This window comes from Hylobates moloch, unplaced genomic scaffold, assembly GCF_009828535.3.
Source record: "Hylobates moloch isolate HMO894 unplaced genomic scaffold, HMol_V3 SCAFFOLD_19, whole genome shotgun sequence".
Classification (NCBI taxonomy): Eukaryota; Metazoa; Chordata; class Mammalia; order Primates; family Hylobatidae; genus Hylobates; species Hylobates moloch.
In genome coordinates this window covers 64,599,802-64,608,099 of record NW_026652294.1, presented here as the reverse complement: position 1 = coordinate 64,608,099, position 8,298 = coordinate 64,599,802, and the positions used below count along the sequence as shown (strand labels likewise).

At 44.2% G+C, this 8,298-nt stretch overlaps 1 pseudogene; it reads left to right on the top strand.

Moving 5' to 3' along the window:
• The first annotated feature begins 1,962 nt into the window (after positions 1 to 1,962).
• On the top strand, positions 1,963 to 3,699 carry LOC116458573 (pescadillo homolog; annotated as a pseudogene).
• Positions 3,700 to 8,298: the final 4,599 nt, after the last annotated feature.

The following is an 8,298-nucleotide window of genomic DNA, read 5'->3' as shown; positions in this document are numbered from 1 at the left end:
TTCCTGTACCAATAAACTCAATAAATCTAGTTTCCTGTGTTTTATATTTATTATATTTAATATTTATGCAATGAATTTTCATTAAACACACCACAACAGGCCAAATATATATATGTGATACTTTACAGCACTCGAACTTTTCTATCTGTGCCCTTATCTGATCCTTGCAACAACACTAAGCAGGCTCCAAATTTTATCATTTTAATGATTCTGGAACTAAAGTTCAGAAAAGTTAAGTGACTGGCTCATATTTATTCAGCTAGTAAGCATTAAAGACTAAAACTGGGGTCATACGGTGAAACCCCGTCTCTACTAAAAATACAAAAAATTAGCCGGGCGTGGTGGCGGGCGCCTGTAGTCCCAGCTACTCAGAGAGGCTGAGGCAGGAGAATGGCGGGAACTCAGGAGGCGGAGCTTGCAGTGAGACGAGATTGCGCCACTGCACTCCTGCCTGGGCGACAGAGTGAGACTCCGTCTCAAAAAACAAAACAAAACAAAAAACAAAACTGGGGTCATATGACTAATCCTTCAAGTCTCTTTCTGTTTCACCATTCTTCTCTACATTCTCCGTTCTTTAGAAGTTCATAGTATAGTTGGTGACACGCAGTTAAAATGGTAAAGAGTATTAATATGAAAATAACCCCATAAGGCAATGCAAAAGTCACAGGAAACCACATAATCAAAGGGCAAGATTGTGGCATAAGTTACAAGGGCTGCTAGAATCTAGACAACGAAGAAATCATGGTGACCAGAGGAGGCAAAGATTGATTAAGGAAATGACGTCATAAGCTAAGGTATGGATAAAGTTTTTTAGACTAAGAAGGGAAGGAAAAACATTTCAGTTAAAGGGAATGGCAGAAGCACTAAGTGGGAACCTCAGTGGTAGCTTCAGAGGACCATGAAGAAATCAGCTGGAGTGCAGGGTCCACACAGAGTCAGGACGATGTATGGCAGGATCTGGGAGAAGCTTGAATAGGGTAGAATTAATATTGACTAAATATCATTTTACTCTAGGCACTTTATAAACCTGACATCATCTACTTCTGAAATACTCTCAGGGTAATTACCATCCCTATTTTCCAGATGAGGAAATTGACATTTCAGCCATGTTAAGTGGTTTGTCCAAAATCCTGTAGCTACCAGTGTGAATTACCAAAAAATGGTCACAATTTCCTGTCCTAGAAAACATTCCCCTATTCAATATGCTTTGCCTCTTATTCGAAACAGAAATGTAGACTATTTCTCCAAGCCTTGACTCAGGACTGGACTTGTGATAGAAATGTGTCAGGAGTAGCATGGTTGCCAAGGCTAGGACCTAAGACACCTTGCAACATAAGTTTTTGTCAACTGGGAATGCAGCAGCCCTGTGAGCACAAAGCAGTTGGTCTAGACTCCTGGAGGATGAGAGGCCGAATGAAGGAGAACCTCAGTGCTGCAGCCAAGAGCCAGCAGATACTGCCAGAGATGAGTGGCACTTACATCCATCTGGGATTTTCCAGTCCACCATCCCTCCAGCTAATTGCAGCTGCATCAGTAAGAGTGGGTGAGACTGGCAGAGGAAACACCCAGCCAACACCCAGGATCATGAGAAGTCATCACTCTTATTTTTAGGTATTTCTAAGCTTGATTCTTTCTATCATATGACGCCACAAGTGAAATTGAAAAATTTCCAGTTATTAATTGGGAGCTATTTAAAGTATTTGAGTTAGAGAGAGAAATGAAGAGAATACTATTCTAAACAATGAAGTTGGCATTCTAAACTTGCAGAGAAGAAAGTTGAGGTACTTAGTAATTATAATAACTTGGGTTTTAGTTACTGAGTATCATAAAGGTGGTTTGAATTGAGAAGGCAACTTTCCCGCCTACTAATTTCTCTCTCTCTTTGTTAGTAATAAAAACTTTGTCGGGAGGAAGTGGCGCTGTCTGTCCGCGCAGCTCTAGTCGGCTCCTCAACGTGGAGCCATGGGAGGCCTTGGGAAGAAGTATGAACCAGGCTCAGCCACCAACTACATCACCCAGAACATAGCCCAGAAGACGCTCCAGCTGAGCCTGGCTGACTTTAGGCGGCTGTGCATTCTGAAGGGCATTTATCCCCATGAACCCAAACACAAGAAGAAGGTTAACAAAAGTTCTACAGTAGCCCGAACTTTTTACCTTATCAAAGACATCAGGTTTCTCCTCCATGAACCCATCGTCAACAAGTTCTGGGAATACAAGGTGTTAGTCCGGAAGCTCCTGAAGGCCTATGGGAAGAGCAAGTGGAAACACTGTAGAGCGTCTAAAGGACAATAAGCCCAACTACAAACTTGACCACATCAGCAAGGAACGGTACCCTACATTCACTGATGCCCTGCGGGACCTAGACAATGCCCTCTCCATGTGATTCCTCTTTTCTACCTTCCTACGGACTGGCAAGGGCCATGTGCAGACCATTCACCATGGAGTTCATGCACTGCATCATCGCTGCTAGTGCCCTGCCACAAGGTCTTCCTGTCCATCAAAGGCATTTACTACCAGGTCAAGTTCCTGGGACAGCCCATCGTGTGAATCACCACTTATGCCTTCTCCCATGACCACCCAACAGACATGGACTACAGGGTCATGGCCACCTTCACCAATTCTACAGCACCCTGCTAGGCTTCGTCTACTTCCACCTCTACCAGGGGCTTAACCTCCACTACCCACTGAAGCTCAAGGGTCAGGCCCAAGGAGAAGCAAAGGCCAGTGAGGGCACCCATGCATTGGACTCTGAGAGCTCCATGGAGAAAATGGCTGCCCTCAGTGCCAGCCTGGCCCGCAGGGTGGTGCCTGCCACAGAGGAGGAGCCCGAGGTGGATGAGTTTCCCGCCAATTGGGAGATGTCAGCGCAGGAGGAAGACCGCAGGAAGAAGCTGGAGGCGCAGGAGAAGCACAAGAAGCTTTCTGAGGGCCCGACGTTCTTCCTGAACCGAGAGGTGCCCCGTGAGGCCCTGGCCTTGGTCATCAGTTTTGGGGGGGGAAGTGTCCTGGGACAAGTCTTTGTGCATCGGGGCCACCTATGACATCACAGACTCCCGCATCACCCACCAGATTGTCGACTTGCCTGGGCAGCAGACCTCCATCATTGGCAGGTGCTACCCGCAGCCCCAGTGGGTGTTTGACTCGGTAAACGCTAGGCTTCTCCTCCCCATGGCAGAGTGCTTCCCTGGGGTGCAGCTGCTCCCACGTCTTTCACCTTTTGTGACCAAGAAGGAAGGAGATCACGTCCCACCTGAAAAACTGAGGCTGCTGGCTCTACAGCAGGGAAAGGACCCAGGAATCCTGTATGCATCAGAAGAGGAGGAGGAAGAGGACGACGACAACGAAGATGATGGTGATGAAGGGGGAGAAAATGAAAAGGAGGAGGAGGAAGAAGATGCAGAGACTGGTTCAAAAAAGGAGGAAGAGGCCCAGCTGGCAGCCCTGGAGGAGCAGAAAATGAAGGGGAAGACAGGTGCCTTGAAGCTGGAGAATGAGCAGCGGCTAGCCCAGGTGGAGGAGAGCGAGGCCAAGCACCTGGCCATTATGATGATGAAGAAGTGGGAGAAGTACCTACACCAGAAGATCATGTTTGACAAGAGGCGAAAAACCCGAGAGGCCAACAAGCTGATGGAGAAGCGGGAAGCCCACGATGAGGCAGTGAGGTCTGAGAAGAAGGCCAATAAGGCAAGGCTAGAGTGAGCGCCGGTGGCCCCTCACAGGGCTGAGGCCAGCTCCCAGCAGCTGGACGTGGCAGAAGCAGGCCAGAAGACCTAAGTGTGATGGACACAGTCACTTCTCTCCTCCTCCTTTCTCCAGCCAGCCCTGACCCCTCATGCTCTCTGACTGGGCCGGTGGGCAGCCCTGGCCTCTCTTGGATAGAGCTGCCCTGCTGGTGCCTAGGCAAAGAAGAGGCCTCTGTGCCCAGCCTGATTCTGTGCTCCCAGGAGCCAGTGACAGGAGGTGCAGGGGCCCACCCAACCCCTTACCCGCTGTCCCCATTCACCCTGGCTTTCCACAGCACCCTCCCACACAGTTGGACCCATGATTCTCAGGGTGCTGTGATGGGGTGAGGTTGGGGGGAGCATTTGTTATTAAATGACTGTATTTTGCGCCAAACAAGAAAAAGAAAAAAAAAATCAACATTTTCTGATGACATGGGCCATCAGGAATAAAAGCTACATTTCCAGACCTCCCTTGTAGATAGCAATAGCCATCAGACTAAGTTCTGGCAATTAAATTATAGCAACAGTGTTAGACAGGAGCATTTTTGCCTCATTTCCTTGTACTTTCATAGCACTTCCAGCCTGAAATACAGATATAAAGGCACATCCTCCGCCACCATCCTGGATCAGGAAGACAAGAACAACACATTAGATACAGTAGTGTTGAAAGATGCCTGGATCCCTGATGACCCCATGGTGCCACCATGCCAATCCTTCTACCTTTGCATTATTTTTATGAAAAAATGAACTATAATATTATCTTGATGAAGCAACCATAATTTTGGAGTTTTTGTCACATTCAACTCAGCTGATAAATTGGTAACTGGCGCAGGAAAATTCTGGGAAGGAAGCATCAGAGGATTTGGTTCTCCCCAGGTACAGAAGACAAAGATGATATCCAAAAATGAAAGAAGTTTTTAGCCTGGATAATTCAAGACACTATGGTATTTTCCCTTTTATGTAGTCAGTTCCCACTCCTCCCCTTAGCCAACCAACACATCAGGGAGTCTTTGAATCATTATGCGGTCTTCTCATTCTGTAGTTTGAACCCCATGAGTACCAAGTCACACTAGTTGCCCATTCCAAAATGCAGCCAAGTAGGAAGACATTCATAGTATGAGCAGAATGGCCATTAAAAAAGTTGGCCAAGATCAACACTCCCAATCCTTCTCTTACTTGGAGTAAAGTTGCTCTTATCCCAGAAACACTACAAACATGTACAACTGAAACCTGCAAAATGAAAAAATGTCATTTGGGATAGAAAGAAATGGTGCTCAAGATGCCTGGTATACATCAGTCAACAAACAAAAGACACAAAACTTCTGCCTTCATGGAACTTAGATTCTGCCAGGGAGAGGCCAGTAATAGAAGAATAAATATAATCAGTAAAGTAAATGATATGGTATGTTAGACAATAATACATTCACTGTAAAAAGAGGAAAAGAGCAACTTGGGAAAAGCAGAAGTGTCCTCAGCAAGAGTTTGGAGGGAGCAATGTTCATTTCTCAGGATACATATTTCATTAGAAGGTAGGTTAGCTGGAGTATATAGAACTTTCAGGAAAAGAGGTTTGTAAACATCCACAAAAGAGATGAACTTACTGCAGATAATTTTTCAGGAATAATAATGTGTTCAATCCCTTTGGGTCAGTGAGATAGCCTGAGTGGTTTAATCAAATATGGGTGAGAGCCACATATAATGGTTCCCAGTTTAGAAAACTAAGGAGCCCAGTAGAATTAACATTATCAACAGTACTGTTTAATAATTAAAGTCACATAATAACTATAATCAGTTGAACATAGCCCACATTTATTGAGCTTTAACTACATGTCAAGCACTGTGCAAATTGATTAAGAGAGATAAGCTCTCAGAGGAGATGGTACTTGAGGTAGAGGGAATCCTATTGAAATACTTTTTTTTTTTTTTTTTTTTTTAGTTGGAGTCTCACTCCGTCGCCCAGGCTGGAGTGCAGTGGCATGATCTCAGCTCACTGCAACCTCCGCCTCCTGGGTTCACACCATTCTCCTGCTTCAATCTCCCAAGCAGCTGGGACTACAGGTGCCCGCCACCACACCCGGCTAATTTTTTTGTATTTTTAGTAGAGACGGGGTTTCACCCTGTTAGCGAGGGTGATCTCGATCTCCTGACCTCAGCCTCCCAAAGTGCTGGGATTGCAGACGTGAGCCACTGCACCTGGCCTTGAAATACTTTTTAAAGAAAATAATCAGAAACATGTTCCTAATTGCCACAAAGAAAGTATGACTTGCTGTGTGTGTGTGTGTGTGTGTGTGTGTGTGTGTGTGTACTTGCATAGCCTTGTAAATACTGGGGTACTCTACATGCCGTGAGCACCTGAAAAATTTGGTAAACATTTAGACGTCAACTGGTTAAAATGACATTAACTAAAACTTTTTGAATATGCTATTGGGATAGGGGATGGGTTATGGTATAAATTTACTGGCTGCTATTTAAATGAAAAGAATTACAATGCACTTAATGTTGATTCTAATCAAGTGATGTTAGAAGATTGAATTTCAGACTGTAAATGTGGTGTGCACATTTGTCTCTGAGTGAGACTTTGCATCCCAGCTGTTGAAACATTTGTGGGAAGGTGAAAGTTTTGTGGACTAATAGATTCCTGCAGTGGGGCACAAGCTTAATGCAGCAAAAGATGTTTTCACTGAAAAGAAAAGTCATCGCATCCTTCATAGAGACACAGTCATTCTGGGTACACTTAAGCAAAACTTATTCTCCCAAGAAGAGTCTGTGACAGTAGAGAATATATATTACATAAGAAAAAGCAGTTCAGCCTTCTGAAACACAGAGGGTAACTTAGGAACGTAAAATTTTGTACAGCTCTCAAGATACTACCTGATGCCGACAGCTAGTATCTTGAGAGTTGTGTAAGAGTTGATGTTTAAAACATCAATTGTTTATAAGCAATTGCTTAATTATCATGAAATCTTATTTTTATGTATGGCAGGAGTAGGCAAGAATAAACAAATGAGATTATTAATAAATTGCTTGTGCTGAGTTAACCCTACTTAAATCTTTATAGCATAAATATAAATCAGTCCAAAATTTTAAGGAACTTATAAAAAATTCAAAAAGTTAGTAACTTCGAGAGTTAGGATATGATCTCAGGATATCTGACCCTGAAGGCAGTGTGTTTAATCAGTGTCCTTGCCAATACACACACACACATGCACACACACACACACACACACACACACACAGAGAGAGAGAGAGAGAGAGAGAGACAGAGAGACAGAGAGACAGAGAGACTTTATGGAACTGACAAGGTTATTTTGTTTCTTTTGAGCTTGTAAGACTCTTGCAGTGGATAATTTTTGGACTGTTCTTTGGATGGCCGGCCTCTGCTCCCTCTTCCTTTTAATAACAGCACCCAGACTTTTCTCTTAGAAACCACCTTCTCCCAAATGTTAACCCATGAACTTCAGACTGACTTCTACCCCAGTTTTAGGAATAGGATGGTTTTAGTCCTGGACGGAGTATTTCATTCCCCTGGCCACAGGGATCGATTCATTGTTGCACATGTAAATCAATCTAAGCCAGACCCACTAAGACATTTTCTTGAGCTACCAGGTGAAAGACAGGTTCTCTTTCCACCAGGACATGAAATTGGAGGGGATTAATTCAGCCATCATGCCACCATATGGAGTCTGAGAATGAAGCCAGGCTTAGAAGAGCAGAGAAAATTTGGAGTCACTGAATTCAGCCATGTCCAAAGTCAGCTCCACCCCTACCCCACACATTTATGTGAACTCATAAAACACATTTTATGGAAGCCAATTGGACTATGTTTTCTATTGCCCCCAATACCAAGAGTCCCAAGGGATTCAGTGTTCCTTTACAGGGAAGAGAGAGACAGGCCTGCTTGTATCAGCAGAGCAAGGTGTGGAGTCCTAAAGACAGACATGTGGCAGAAAATGCGATTTCAGGGGCTGACAAAAACATTGTACTAATTCCTGAACCTTAAGCTCTCCACCGTATAGTGAGACCAGGCCTCAGCCCTGTCCCCATCATCTCCAGTTTTAGGTTCCTGGAGTTTCAGAAAACAGAACAGAGAACTCAGATATCCTTAGTGAGAAGATAAAGGACATCATCAAGAGGCAAGAGCTTTGTTTGGTGGCCCAAGACTTTTAATCTTTTCCTACTTCTCTCACTATCTCTGTCACTCTATCTCTCTATCACTCTGTCTCTCTGTCTCTCTCTCTCACACACATACACACACACACACACACACACACAAAACCATACAACCCCTAGCCCCAGAGTCCATGATAAAGGAACTTTGTGAGGAGACGCCACACCTTTCCTGTTTCTCTCTTTTATCTCCAAATTGTACATAGAAAAATATCCCAGCATGCGTTGGGTGTAACATAATCCAGGCTAAATGTGGAAATTGCAAAACTGAGGCTTAAATAGACACCACATCCTTAGCTCAATCTCATTGAATCTCCTTAAAACAAAATAAAAAGGAAAAGACAAAGACAAATCATACCAGGGAGAATGATTGCCTGAGTAAACTCTTGACTTTGGTTGGTCTGTCTTT